This window comes from Ictalurus furcatus, chromosome 13, assembly GCF_023375685.1.
Source record: "Ictalurus furcatus strain D&B chromosome 13, Billie_1.0, whole genome shotgun sequence".
NCBI classification, from domain to species: Eukaryota; Metazoa; Chordata; class Actinopteri; order Siluriformes; family Ictaluridae; genus Ictalurus; species Ictalurus furcatus.
In genome coordinates, this window is record NC_071267.1 from 4,704,601 (window position 1) to 4,719,370 (window position 14,770).

The 14,770-nt window shown below is 44.4% G+C and overlaps 9 non-coding genes across 9 annotated transcripts; all 9 read right to left on the bottom strand.

Annotated features, from left to right (window-relative positions):
* Positions 1 to 414: 414 nt before the first annotated feature.
* On the bottom strand, positions 415 to 486 carry trnap-cgg (transfer RNA proline (anticodon CGG)). Its single transcript has one exon. It is a non-coding gene; the product is annotated as a tRNA-Pro (tRNA).
* A 1,463-nt stretch (positions 487 to 1,949) lies between these two features.
* Positions 1,950 to 2,021, bottom strand: trnap-agg (transfer RNA proline (anticodon AGG)). The gene has a single exon. It is a non-coding gene; the product is annotated as a tRNA-Pro (tRNA).
* Positions 2,022 to 3,390: 1,369 nt separating this feature from the next.
* On the bottom strand, positions 3,391 to 3,462 carry trnap-ugg (transfer RNA proline (anticodon UGG)). The gene has a single exon. It is a non-coding gene; the product is annotated as a tRNA-Pro (tRNA).
* Positions 3,463 to 4,878: 1,416 nt separating this feature from the next.
* On the bottom strand, positions 4,879 to 4,950 carry trnap-agg (transfer RNA proline (anticodon AGG)). Its single transcript has one exon. It is a non-coding gene; the product is annotated as a tRNA-Pro (tRNA).
* Positions 4,951 to 6,319: 1,369 nt separating this feature from the next.
* On the bottom strand, positions 6,320 to 6,391 carry trnap-ugg (transfer RNA proline (anticodon UGG)). Its single transcript has one exon. It is a non-coding gene; the product is annotated as a tRNA-Pro (tRNA).
* Positions 6,392 to 7,807: 1,416 nt separating this feature from the next.
* Positions 7,808 to 7,879, bottom strand: trnap-agg (transfer RNA proline (anticodon AGG)). The gene has a single exon. It is a non-coding gene; the product is annotated as a tRNA-Pro (tRNA).
* A 1,369-nt stretch (positions 7,880 to 9,248) lies between these two features.
* trnap-ugg (transfer RNA proline (anticodon UGG)) lies at positions 9,249 to 9,320 on the bottom strand. Its single transcript has one exon. It is a non-coding gene; the product is annotated as a tRNA-Pro (tRNA).
* A 1,416-nt stretch (positions 9,321 to 10,736) lies between these two features.
* trnap-agg (transfer RNA proline (anticodon AGG)) lies at positions 10,737 to 10,808 on the bottom strand. The gene has a single exon. It is a non-coding gene; the product is annotated as a tRNA-Pro (tRNA).
* Positions 10,809 to 12,177: 1,369 nt separating this feature from the next.
* Positions 12,178 to 12,249, bottom strand: trnap-ugg (transfer RNA proline (anticodon UGG)). Its single transcript has one exon. It is a non-coding gene; the product is annotated as a tRNA-Pro (tRNA).
* Positions 12,250 to 14,770: the final 2,521 nt, after the last annotated feature.

A 14,770-nucleotide genomic window follows, 5' to 3' on the forward strand; every position in this document is an offset into this window, starting at 1 on the left:
TGATTTTGTTCAGTTCCCCATGCACAACCATCATAACATAGACAAGACTAGACATCCTAGAAAGTTCTACTTTCCTTTACAATGTGGTTCCAAGCTTAGGTCATCACACTAGCCATTTCAATATAGTGGTATCGGTGCCTGCTACAGTTATTTTTGCTTTTGTCTTCAGAGATCAAAGTAACATGGCTGAGCACTGGTTTTATTACAAAGCTGTGGTTGCGTGGTGAAACGGGCTTTCACTAAACATGGGCTTCCCTGAAAGGTGTGTTGAGCAAAACTGCACTCGGCTTCAATTCAATTTTATTTGTATAGCGCTTTTTACAATTAAAGGACCAGCTTATTTGGGATTCTAACCTTCTTGGATCTCTCATGAACAAAGCAAGAACCAAGTACAGACCGTTCAACAGAAATCTTGGGCTCGTCCGGGAGTTGAACCCGGGACCTCTCGCACCCGAAGCGAGAATCATACCCCTAGACCAACGAGCCACACACAGCACAACTACCACTATACCTTGCTAATATATGTCCTTATTGTCCTGCAGGTTCATGCTAAACTTTTGAGGTAGTTGCACAAGATATTACTCTCTTAGAATTTTCAAATCACTTATGCTTTTTTCAGGAAATCTGTAGGGCTTTGCTGCTTTCGCTCTATTCAAACACGGCTATAACTAATTGTTTTGGGAGATGGGAGATATCCCGAAGCAGGGTTTTTGATTCCCCAGAAAGTCGCAACAAGCTATCCCCTATCATAACCAGCAACAAAACGTTGTTTATTTAGCCACGATTTATTACCACTGCAATAATTCCATCAACTACATTCTGTTGGATAGGGGACATCCCCAACCAGTGTTCTTTATACTGATTTTGTCTGAATTAGGTTATTTTTTAATTCAGAAATGGACACTTCCAGGTACAATCCGAAGAAAACAAAGGAAGCCAATATTAAGCGGTAGGAACTCGGAACTTACGTCGTCCTCATGATTAGTGTGCAAGATCCTCCTTTCATCCTCTATTGGAACATTGCTGAAAATGATTTCTTCTGGAATTTGCATTCCCTGAAAAGGGCCTCTGTGATAAGCAGTCAAGCATAAATGCGCTCCTTATTCACAGCTGGATTCTTCACATCACAAGATGGTCTCGGCCAGCATTCGACTGACTGTCTTGTGAAACTTGTTTTGTGACATGGAGAGCTTGCTGGTTCTTACAGCCGAAGTTGGTACACCAAGACGCTAAACCAAAGGTAGAAAGCGTGGATACCCTGAAAAGGGGCTTTTGTGATCATCAGACTAGCATCAACACAGTCCTTAATCAGAGCTGGACTGTTGACATCATAAGATGGCATTGGACTAACGATGACGGATAGCTTGCTTGCGGTGTTGGTGTCCGAGCGCAACAGCCCTCAGATACAGAAGGACAAGTTGAGGAAAAAGCAAGGGCTCATCCTGGTTTGGAACCTTTCTGGAGAGAACCTCTTGAGAGCCAAGCAGCCAGATCATCATGAAGCTCGGTTGAGGTGACGAGCAAAAATTTCCTCGATTACAGAAGGTCAACTGCAAGGTAAGGGCTCATCAGGGATTTCAACCCGAGACATCTCTCACCCAACATTAGAATCATACCCCTAGACCAACGAGTGAAATAGCCTATCTGGTTGTTTCACCTCAACGCACTGTTATTTTTGTTCATTTAAACATGCACAGGTTAGCACTGGTTTTATTACAAAGCTGTGATGACGTAGAGAGTTCGCAAGTTCTCGTCACCTAAGTTGGCCCTCCACGATGCTAACCAATAGTGAGACCAAAGCGGAAAGGGGTTGTCCCTGACGTTGGACTTCCCTGAAAGGTGTCAGAGCAAAAAGGAAGCAGGGTATGGAAGAACAAAAGCACCGATTCGCACCTCTCGTGAACTGAGCAGCCGAGCCACCCAGAGCTAGACTACTCGACGTAACACTCGGGCTCATCCAGGATTTGAACCCGGGACCTCTCGCACCCTAAGCGAGAATCATACCACTAGACCAACGAGCCAAACTGCCCCCAGACACTGCACCATGGACCACTGGAGTTCCACTGTACCCTGCAAATGTATGTCCTTACAGTTCTGCAGGTTCATGCTAATAGTTTGAGATGGTTGCACAAGATATTACTGTGAAAGATGTGAACGATGACGGTAAAGCTTGCTCGTGGTGACTAGTATGACCAAAATGAAACTCTGTTACAGAAGGACAAGTTGAGAAACAAGCAAGCTCCCATCTTGGTTTTGCACCTTGTTAGAACTCGTGAGAACCAAGCAGTCAAGCAACAACCAAGCAGACAGCTCTTGGCGTTCGAGTAACTACATCGCGGTTGAATTGAAGGGCAATAGTTCCCTCGATTACAGAGGGACAAGTTAAAACGAAGGTAAGAGCTCATTCAGGATTTCAACCGGGGACATCTCACACACAAAGTCAGAATCAAATCCCTCGCCCAACAAGCTAAACGGCCAATCTGGCTGTCTCAACCTTAGTCCATGACACAAGCCATTTCAATGCAGTGGTATAGGTGCCTGCTACAATTATTTTTGTTTTTTTCAGAGATCAATATGATATCGCTGAGCACTGGTTTTATTTCAAAGCTGTGATGACGAAGAGAGTTTGCAAGTTCTCATCACCGAAGTTGGTCCTCCAAGGTGCTAACCAATAGGGAGACTAAACCTGAAAGGGGAGTCCTTGCAAATGGGCTTCCCAGAATAGTGTTTTGCGCAAAACGGTCGTCAGATTCAGAAGGGCATGTTCAGACAAAAGCAAGGGCTGGTATGGGATTTGAACCTGGCTGGAGAGAACCTCTTGACATTCACTGTGTCATGAAGCTCGGTTGCGGTGACGAGCAAAAAATTTCCTTGATTACAGAACGACGAGTTAACAGCAAGGAAAGGGCTCATTAGGGATTTCAACCCGGGACCACTCTCACCAAAAATTAGAATTATACCCCTAGACCATCAAGCCAAATCCCTTATCAGGCTGGTTTACCTCAAGGTACTTTTGTTTTTGCTCATTTCCACTTGCACAACCGTCATAACATAGACAAGACTAGACATCCTAGAAAGTTCTACTTTCCTTTCCAATATGGCTCCAAGCTTAGGTCATCACACTAGCCATTTCAGTTTAGTGGTATCGGTGCCCGCTACAGTTATTTTTTGCTTTTGTCTTTAGAGATCAAAGTAACATGGCTGAGCACTGGTTTTATTACACAGCTAGGGTTGCGTGCTGAAACGGGCGTTCCCTAAACATGGGCTTCCCTGAAAGGTGTACTGAGCAAAACTGGGCTGCGCTGCAGAAGGACAAGCTTATTCCAACCTTCTTGGATCACTCACGAACAAAGCAAGAACCAAACACAGACTGATCAGCTTGGAAAGCTCGGGCTCGTCCGGGAGTTGAACCCGGGACCTCTCGCACCCAAAGCGAGAATCATACCCCTAGACCAACGAGCCATAGACAACTTTTGAGGTAGTTGCACAAGATATTACTCTCTTAGAATTTTCAAGTCACCTATGCTTTTTTCAGGAAATATGTAGGGCTTTGCTGCTTTCGCTCTATTCAAACAGGGCTATAACTAATTGTTTTGGGAGATGGGAGATATCCCGAAGCAGGGTTTTTGATTCCCCAGAAAGTCGCAACAAGCTATCCCCTATCATAACCAGCAAAAAAAAAAAAAAAAAAAACGTTGTTTATTTAGCCACGATTTATTACCACTGCAATAATTCCATCAACTACATTCTGTTGGATAGGGGACATCCCCAACCAGTGTTCTTTATACTGATTTTGTCTGAATTAGGTTATTTTTTAATTCAGAAATGGACACTTCCAGGTACAATCCGAAGAAAACAAAGGAAGCCAATATTAAGCGGTAGGAACTCGGAACTTACGTCGTCCTCATGATTAGTGTGCAAGATCCTCCTTTCATCCTCTATTGGAACATTGCTGAAAATGATTTCTTCTGGAATTTGCATTCCCTGAAAAGGGCCTCTGTGATAAGCAGTCAAGCATAAATGCGCTCCTTATTCACAGCTGGATTCTTCACATCACAAGATGGTCTCGGCCAGCATTCGACTGACTGTCTTGTGAAACTTGTTTTGTGACATGGAGAGCTTGCTGGTTCTTACAGCCGAAGTTGGTACACCAAGACGCTAAACCAAAGGTAGAAAGCGTGGATACCCTGAAAAGGGGCTTTTGTGATCATCAGACTAGCATCAACACAGTCCTTAATCAGAGCTGGACTGTTGACATCATAAGATGGCATTGGACTAACGATGACGGATAGCTTGCTTGCGGTGTTGGTGTCCGAGCGCAACAGCCCTCAGATACAGAAGGACAAGTTGAGGAAAAAGCAAGGGCTCATCCTGGTTTGGAACCTTTCTGGAGAGAACCTCTTGAGAGCCAAGCAGCCAGATCATCATGAAGCTCGGTTGAGGTGACGAGCAAAAATTTCCTCGATTACAGAAGGTCAACTGCAAGGTAAGGGCTCATCAGGGATTTCAACCCGAGACATCTCTCACCCAACATTAGAATCATACCCCTAGACCAACGAGTGAAATAGCCTATCTGGTTGTTTCACCTCAACGCACTGTTATTTTTGTTCATTTAAACATGCACAGGTTAGCACTGGTTTTATTACAAAGCTGTGATGACGTAGAGAGTTCGCAAGTTCTCGTCACCTAAGTTGGCCCTCCACGATGCTAACCAATAGTGAGACCAAAGCGGAAAGGGGTTGTCCCTGACGTTGGACTTCCCTGAAAGGTGTCAGAGCAAAAAGGAAGCAGGGTATGGAAGAACAAAAGCACCGATTCGCACCTCTCGTGAACTGAGCAGCCGAGCCACCCAGAGCTAGACTACTCGACGTAACACTCGGGCTCATCCGGGATTTGAACCCGGGACCTCTCGCACCCTAAGCGAGAATCATACCACTAGACCAACGAGCCAAACTGCCCCCAGACACTGCCCCATGGACCACTGGAGTTCCACTGTACCCTGCAAATGTATGTCCTTACAGTTCTGCAGGTTCATGCTAATAGTTTGAGATGGTTGCACAAGATATTACTGTGAAAGATGTGAACGATGACGGTAAAGCTTGCTCGTGGTGACTAGTATGACCAAAATGAAACTCTGTTACAGAAGGACAAGTTGAGAAACAAGCAAGCTCCCATCTTGGTTTTGCACCTTGTTAGAACTCGTGAGAACCAAGCAGTCAAGCAACAACCAAGCAGACAGCTCTTGGCGTTCGAGTAACTACATCGCGGTTGAATTGAAGGGCAATAGTTCCCTCGATTACAGAGGGACAAGTTAAAACGAAGGTAAGAGCTCATTCAGGATTTCAACCGGGGACATCTCACACACAAAGTCAGAATCAAATCCCTCGCCCAACAAGCTAAACGGCCAATCTGGCTGTCTCAACCTTAGTCCATGACACAAGCCATTTCAATGCAGTGGTATAGGTGCCTGCTACAATTATTTTTGTTTTTTTCAGAGATCAATATGATATCGCTGAGCACTGGTTTTATTTCAAAGCTGTGATGACGAAGAGAGTTTGCAAGTTCTCATCACCGAAGTTGGTCCTCCAAGGTGCTAACCAATAGGGAGACTAAACCTGAAAGGGGAGTCCTTGCAAATGGGCTTCCCAGAATAGTGTTTTGCGCAAAACGGTCGTCAGATTCAGAAGGGCATGTTCAGACAAAAGCAAGGGCTGGTATGGGATTTGAACCTGGCTGGAGAGAACCTCTTGACATTCACTGTGTCATGAAGCTCGGTTGCGGTGACGAGCAAAAAATTTCCTTGATTACAGAACGACGAGTTAACAGCAAGGAAAGGGCTCATTAGGGATTTCAACCCGGGACCACTCTCACCAAAAATTAGAATTATACCCCTAGACCATCAAGCCAAATCCCTTATCAGGCTGGTTTACCTCAAGGTACTTTTGTTTTTGCTCATTTCCACTTGCACAACCGTCATAACATAGACAAGACTAGACATCCTAGAAAGTTCTACTTTCCTTTCCAATATGGCTCCAAGCTTAGGTCATCACACTAGCCATTTCAGTTTAGTGGTATCGGTGCCCGCTACAGTTATTTTTTGCTTTTGTCTTTAGAGATCAAAGTAACATGGCTGAGCACTGGTTTTATTACACAGCTAGGGTTGCGTGCTGAAACGGGCGTTCCCTAAACATGGGCTTCCCTGAAAGGTGTACTGAGCAAAACTGGGCTGCGCTGCAGAAGGACAAGCTTATTCCAACCTTCTTGGATCACTCACGAACAAAGCAAGAACCAAACACAGACTGATCAGCTTGGAAAGCTCGGGCTCGTCCGGGAGTTGAACCCGGGACCTCTCGCACCCAAAGCGAGAATCATACCCCTAGACCAACGAGCCATAGACAACTTTTGAGGTAGTTGCACAAGATATTACTCTCTTAGAATTTTCAAGTCACCTATGCTTTTTTCAGGAAATATGTAGGGCTTTGCTGCTTTCGCTCTATTCAAACAGGGCTATAACTAATTGTTTTGGGAGATGGGAGATATCCCGAAGCAGGGTTTTTGATTCCCCAGAAAGTCGCAACAAGCTATCCCCTATCATAACCAGCAAAAAAAAAAAAAAAAAAAACGTTGTTTATTTAGCCACGATTTATTACCACTGCAATAATTCCATCAACTACATTCTGTTGGATAGGGGACATCCCCAACCAGTGTTCTTTATACTGATTTTGTCTGAATTAGGTTATTTTTTAATTCAGAAATGGACACTTCCAGGTACAATCCGAAGAAAACAAAGGAAGCCAATATTAAGCGGTAGGAACTCGGAACTTACGTCGTCCTCATGATTAGTGTGCAAGATCCTCCTTTCATCCTCTATTGGAACATTGCTGAAAATGATTTCTTCTGGAATTTGCATTCCCTGAAAAGGGCCTCTGTGATAAGCAGTCAAGCATAAATGCGCTCCTTATTCACAGCTGGATTCTTCACATCACAAGATGGTCTCGGCCAGCATTCGACTGACTGTCTTGTGAAACTTGTTTTGTGACATGGAGAGCTTGCTGGTTCTTACAGCCGAAGTTGGTACACCAAGACGCTAAACCAAAGGTAGAAAGCGTGGATACCCTGAAAAGGGGCTTTTGTGATCATCAGACTAGCATCAACACAGTCCTTAATCAGAGCTGGACTGTTGACATCATAAGATGGCATTGGACTAACGATGACGGATAGCTTGCTTGCGGTGTTGGTGTCCGAGCGCAACAGCCCTCAGATACAGAAGGACAAGTTGAGGAAAAAGCAAGGGCTCATCCTGGTTTGGAACCTTTCTGGAGAGAACCTCTTGAGAGCCAAGCAGCCAGATCATCATGAAGCTCGGTTGAGGTGACGAGCAAAAATTTCCTCGATTACAGAAGGTCAACTGCAAGGTAAGGGCTCATCAGGGATTTCAACCCGAGACATCTCTCACCCAACATTAGAATCATACCCCTAGACCAACGAGTGAAATAGCCTATCTGGTTGTTTCACCTCAACGCACTGTTATTTTTGTTCATTTAAACATGCACAGGTTAGCACTGGTTTTATTACAAAGCTGTGATGACGTAGAGAGTTCGCAAGTTCTCGTCACCTAAGTTGGCCCTCCACGATGCTAACCAATAGTGAGACCAAAGCGGAAAGGGGTTGTCCCTGACGTTGGACTTCCCTGAAAGGTGTCAGAGCAAAAAGGAAGCAGGGTATGGAAGAACAAAAGCACCGATTCGCACCTCTCGTGAACTGAGCAGCCGAGCCACCCAGAGCTAGACTACTCGACGTAACACTCGGGCTCATCCGGGATTTGAACCCGGGACCTCTCGCACCCTAAGCGAGAATCATACCACTAGACCAACGAGCCAAACTGCCCCCAGACACTGCCCCATGGACCACTGGAGTTCCACTGTACCCTGCAAATGTATGTCCTTACAGTTCTGCAGGTTCATGCTAATAGTTTGAGATGGTTGCACAAGATATTACTGTGAAAGATGTGAACGATGACGGTAAAGCTTGCTCGTGGTGACTAGTATGACCAAAATGAAACTCTGTTACAGAAGGACAAGTTGAGAAACAAGCAAGCTCCCATCTTGGTTTTGCACCTTGTTAGAACTCGTGAGAACCAAGCAGTCAAGCAACAACCAAGCAGACAGCTCTTGGCGTTCGAGTAACTACATCGCGGTTGAATTGAAGGGCAATAGTTCCCTCGATTACAGAGGGACAAGTTAAAACGAAGGTAAGAGCTCATTCAGGATTTCAACCGGGGACATCTCACACACAAAGTCAGAATCAAATCCCTCGCCCAACAAGCTAAACGGCCAATCTGGCTGTCTCAACCTTAGTCCATGACACAAGCCATTTCAATGCAGTGGTATAGGTGCCTGCTACAATTATTTTTGTTTTTTTCAGAGATCAATATGATATCGCTGAGCACTGGTTTTATTTCAAAGCTGTGATGACGAAGAGAGTTTGCAAGTTCTCATCACCGAAGTTGGTCCTCCAAGGTGCTAACCAATAGGGAGACTAAACCTGAAAGGGGAGTCCTTGCAAATGGGCTTCCCAGAATAGTGTTTTGCGCAAAACGGTCGTCAGATTCAGAAGGGCATGTTCAGACAAAAGCAAGGGCTGGTATGGGATTTGAACCTGGCTGGAGAGAACCTCTTGACATTCACTGTGTCATGAAGCTCGGTTGCGGTGACGAGCAAAAAATTTCCTTGATTACAGAACGACGAGTTAACAGCAAGGAAAGGGCTCATTAGGGATTTCAACCCGGGACCACTCTCACCAAAAATTAGAATTATACCCCTAGACCATCAAGCCAAATCCCTTATCAGGCTGGTTTACCTCAAGGTACTTTTGTTTTTGCTCATTTCCACTTGCACAACCGTCATAACATAGACAAGACTAGACATCCTAGAAAGTTCTACTTTCCTTTCCAATATGGCTCCAAGCTTAGGTCATCACACTAGCCATTTCAGTTTAGTGGTATCGGTGCCCGCTACAGTTATTTTTTGCTTTTGTCTTTAGAGATCAAAGTAACATGGCTGAGCACTGGTTTTATTACACAGCTAGGGTTGCGTGCTGAAACGGGCGTTCCCTAAACATGGGCTTCCCTGAAAGGTGTACTGAGCAAAACTGGGCTGCGCTGCAGAAGGACAAGCTTATTCCAACCTTCTTGGATCACTCACGAACAAAGCAAGAACCAAACACAGACTGATCAGCTTGGAAAGCTCGGGCTCGTCCGGGAGTTGAACCCGGGACCTCTCGCACCCAAAGCGAGAATCATACCCCTAGACCAACGAGCCATAGACAACTTTTGAGGTAGTTGCACAAGATATTACTCTCTTAGAATTTTCAAGTCACCTATGCTTTTTTCAGGAAATATGTAGGGCTTTGCTGCTTTCGCTCTATTCAAACAGGGCTATAACTAATTGTTTTGGGAGATGGGAGATATCCCGAAGCAGGGTTTTTGATTCCCCAGAAAGTCGCAACAAGCTATCCCCTATCATAACCAGCAAAAAAAAAAAAAAAAAAAACGTTGTTTATTTAGCCACGATTTATTACCACTGCAATAATTCCATCAACTACATTCTGTTGGATAGGGGACATCCCCAACCAGTGTTCTTTATACTGATTTTGTCTGAATTAGGTTATTTTTTAATTCAGAAATGGACACTTCCAGGTACAATCCGAAGAAAACAAAGGAAGCCAATATTAAGCGGTAGGAACTCGGAACTTACGTCGTCCTCATGATTAGTGTGCAAGATCCTCCTTTCATCCTCTATTGGAACATTGCTGAAAATGATTTCTTCTGGAATTTGCATTCCCTGAAAAGGGCCTCTGTGATAAGCAGTCAAGCATAAATGCGCTCCTTATTCACAGCTGGATTCTTCACATCACAAGATGGTCTCGGCCAGCATTCGACTGACTGTCTTGTGAAACTTGTTTTGTGACATGGAGAGCTTGCTGGTTCTTACAGCCGAAGTTGGTACACCAAGACGCTAAACCAAAGGTAGAAAGCGTGGATACCCTGAAAAGGGGCTTTTGTGATCATCAGACTAGCATCAACACAGTCCTTAATCAGAGCTGGACTGTTGACATCATAAGATGGCATTGGACTAACGATGACGGATAGCTTGCTTGCGGTGTTGGTGTCCGAGCGCAACAGCCCTCAGATACAGAAGGACAAGTTGAGGAAAAAGCAAGGGCTCATCCTGGTTTGGAACCTTTCTGGAGAGAACCTCTTGAGAGCCAAGCAGCCAGATCATCATGAAGCTCGGTTGAGGTGACGAGCAAAAATTTCCTCGATTACAGAAGGTCAACTGCAAGGTAAGGGCTCATCAGGGATTTCAACCCGAGACATCTCTCACCCAACATTAGAATCATACCCCTAGACCAACGAGTGAAATAGCCTATCTGGTTGTTTCACCTCAACGCACTGTTATTTTTGTTCATTTAAACATGCACAGGTTAGCACTGGTTTTATTACAAAGCTGTGATGACGTAGAGAGTTCGCAAGTTCTCGTCACCTAAGTTGGCCCTCCACGATGCTAACCAATAGTGAGACCAAAGCGGAAAGGGGTTGTCCCTGACGTTGGACTTCCCTGAAAGGTGTCAGAGCAAAAAGGAAGCAGGGTATGGAAGAACAAAAGCACCGATTCGCACCTCTCGTGAACTGAGCAGCCGAGCCACCCAGAGCTAGACTACTCGACGTAACACTCGGGCTCATCCGGGATTTGAACCCGGGACCTCTCGCACCCTAAGCGAGAATCATACCACTAGACCAACGAGCCAAACTGCCCCCAGACACTGCCCCATGGACCACTGGAGTTCCACTGTACCCTGCAAATGTATGTCCTTACAGTTCTGCAGGTTCATGCTAATAGTTTGAGATGGTTGCACAAGATATTACTGTGAAAGATGTGAACGATGACGGTAAAGCTTGCTCGTGGTGACTAGTATGACCAAAATGAAACTCTGTTACAGAAGGACAAGTTGAGAAACAAGCAAGCTCCCATCTTGGTTTTGCACCTTGTTAGAACTCGTGAGAACCAAGCAGTCAAGCAACAACCAAGCAGACAGCTCTTGGCGTTCGAGTAACTACATCGCGGTTGAATTGAAGGGCAATAGTTCCCTCGATTACAGAGGGACAAGTTAAAACGAAGGTAAGAGCTCATTCAGGATTTCAACCGGGGACATCTCACACACAAAGTCAGAATCAAATCCCTCGCCCAACAAGCTAAACGGCCAATCTGGCTGTCTCAACCTTAGTCCATGACACAAGCCATTTCAATGCAGTGGTATAGGTGCCTGCTACAATTATTTTTGTTTTTTTCAGAGATCAATATGATATCGCTGAGCACTGGTTTTATTTCAAAGCTGTGATGACGAAGAGAGTTTGCAAGTTCTCATCACCGAAGTTGGTCCTCCAAGGTGCTAACCAATAGGGAGACTAAACCTGAAAGGGGAGTCCTTGCAAATGGGCTTCCCAGAATAGTGTTTTGCGCAAAACGGTCGTCAGATTCAGAAGGGCATGTTCAGACAAAAGCAAGGGCTGGTATGGGATTTGAACCTGGCTGGAGAGAACCTCTTGACATTCACTGTGTCATGAAGCTCGGTTGCGGTGACGAGCAAAAAATTTCCTTGATTACAGAACGACGAGTTAACAGCAAGGAAAGGGCTCATTAGGGATTTCAACCCGGGACCACTCTCACCAAAAATTAGAATTATACCCCTAGACCATCAAGCCAAATCCCTTATCAGGCTGGTTTACCTCAAGGTACTTTTGTTTTTGCTCATTTCCACTTGCACAACCGTCATAACATAGACAAGACTAGACATCCTAGAAAGTTCTACTTTCCTTTCCAATATGGCTCCAAGCTTAGGTCATCACACTAGCCATTTCAGTTTAGTGGTATCGGTGCCCGCTACAGTTATTTTTTGCTTTTGTCTTTAGAGATCAAAGTAACATGGCTGAGCACTGGTTTTATTACACAGCTAGGGTTGCGTGCTGAAACGGGCGTTCCCTAAACATGGGCTTCCCTGAAAGGTGTACTGAGCAAAACTGGGCTGCGCTGCAGAAGGACAAGCTTATTCCAACCTTCTTGGATCACTCACGAACAAAGCAAGAACCAAACACAGACTGATCAGCTTGGAAAGCTCGGGCTCGTCCGGGAGTTGAACCCGGGACCTCTCGCACCCAAAGCGAGAATCATACCCCTAGACCAACGAGCCATAGACAACTTTTGAGGTAGTTGCACAAGATATTACTCTCTTAGAATTTTCAAGTCACCTATGCTTTTTTCAGGAAATATGTAGGGCTTTGCTGCTTTCGCTCTATTCAAACAGGGCTATAACTAATTGTTTTGGGAGATGGGAGATATCCCGAAGCAGGGTTTTTGATTCCCCAGAAAGTCGCAACAAGCTATCCCCTATCATAACCAGCAAAAAAAAAAAAAAAAAACGTTGTTTATTTAGCCACGATTTATTACCACTGCAATAATTCCATCAACTACATTCTGTTGGATAGGGGACATCCCCAACCAGTGTTCTTTATACTGATTTTGTCTGAATTAGGTTATTTTTTAATTCAGAAATGGACACTTCCAGGTACAATCCGAAGAAAACAAAGGAAGCCAATATTAAGCGGTAGGAACTCGGAACTTACGTCGTCCTCATGATTAGTGTGCAAGATCCTCCTTTCATCCTCTATTGGAACATTGCTGAAAATGATTTCTTCTGGAATTTGCATTCCCTGAAAAGGGCCTCTGTGATAAGCAGTCAAGCATAAATGCGCTCCTTATTCACAGCTGGATTCTTCACATCACAAGATGGTCTCGGCCAGCATTCGACTGACTGTCTTGTGAAACTTGTTTTGTGACATGGAGAGCTTGCTGGTTCTTACAGCCGAAGTTGGTACACCAAGACGCTAAACCAAAGGTAGAAAGCGTGGATACCCTGAAAAGGGGCTTTTGTGATCATCAGACTAGCATCAACACAGTCCTTAATCAGAGCTGGACTGTTGACATCATAAGATGGCATTGGACTAACGATGACGGATAGCTTGCTTGCGGTGTTGGTGTCCGAGCGCAACAGCCCGCAGATACAGAAGGACAAGTTGAGGAAACAGCATGAATTATTATGCAAAATTATGAAGCTCGGTTGAGGTGAAGAGCAAAAATTTCCTTGATTACAGAAGGAAGAGTTAACAGCAAGGTAAGGTCAGTCCTTATCCTCCTCGATCTTTCAGGAGTGTTTGATACATTCAACCACAAGACTCTCTTGTCCATACTAATGAGTCTTGGAATTCGTGGCGCAGCATGGCAATGGTTGGATTCCTACCTGGAGGGTTGGTCATATCAGGTGACCCACATCTGCTCAGTATAGATCCTCCACTGGTTTCCCACAAGGCTCAGTAATTGGTCATCTTCTGTTCTCCCTCTATGCTCGATATCTTAGTGTGGCCATATACACACGTGGGTTTTCATACCACTTCTATGTGGATGACATTCAACTCATCCACTACTTCAGTTCCTCAGACACTCATGTTGCAGCTCAGATCTCAGTGTGTTTAGCTACTCTGAAGTGCTGTTCATTCCAGGTGATTCATTCCCATGTCAGAAACTTGTGATCTTCCTGGACAACTGTCAGATCTCTGTCGTTGCACACAACCTTGGGGTAACCATAGACAATCAACTGTCATTTTCTTCTTACATGCTAATCTGACAAGGTCATGCCGATTTCTCCTTTTCAACATCAAAAGGATTTGTCCACTTAAATCTACACAGGCCACTCAGGTGCTTGCTCAGAACTTCAAGGCACATTCTGCCTCTCCTTGCTTTCTGTGGAATACTGTCGGAAGTAGTTCAGTTATTTATTTATTTTTATTACCTTCTGGAGCATGGTCAAAGACCTAGTAGAACAATTCAATGAATTGCTTGTATGATGAAGTTTTATCACCTCCTTGGTCGCATACCGTGGTTGCCCAGGTTAACGCTTTGCTCATGAGATGTTTGACAAACTGAGCCACCTTAAATTGTTTGGAAACTCCTTCTTGTTCAGAGCGATACAGAATGCATTGGAGTAGGAACCCCAGACACTGAGCGAGATTATCTGCATACTTCTCAGGGTGCACAGTGAGAGGGGGAGCTGATAAACAGGCAAAAGTTCAGGCGATGTACAAACAGGTAGTCAAGGGACAAAACTATGATCAATAAACGATAAGGGAAATGGGGGTCAAAATCAGAATGAGGTAAACATGAATCAAGGGCTTGGTATGTCAGATGTGGAAACAGAGCTGAACAAAAGTACTTCACAAAGTTCTAGTGCTGTGAGAGTGCTTATATATGTGTGGTGTATAAGTGTCTGCAATTAGTAATCGGGTGAACTAAAGCGTGTGAAGTGGGTATTGGGGTCCATGACAGCCATGTTTGTAGGTGAAGGATTGTGAGAAATAGAGTCACATGCTCAATTTAGCATTGACATGACACTAAGGTGCTTAATGATTTCATGCTCTCTATTTTACCATACTTTATAAGAAATCATGGATGCATCTTCTATTAAAGTGAAAAGAATTAATGATTGACATAAATGATCAATAATTTAATTGCTAATTTATTGTCACTGAGTAAATAAGATTGCTTGAACCATATTTTCAGAAATATAAGAGCATGTACTTCAATTTATCACATTCATAGGCGACAAGCCGTGGGCATGTAGTGACTGCTACTGATGTGAATTATGGGGCTGTACTTTC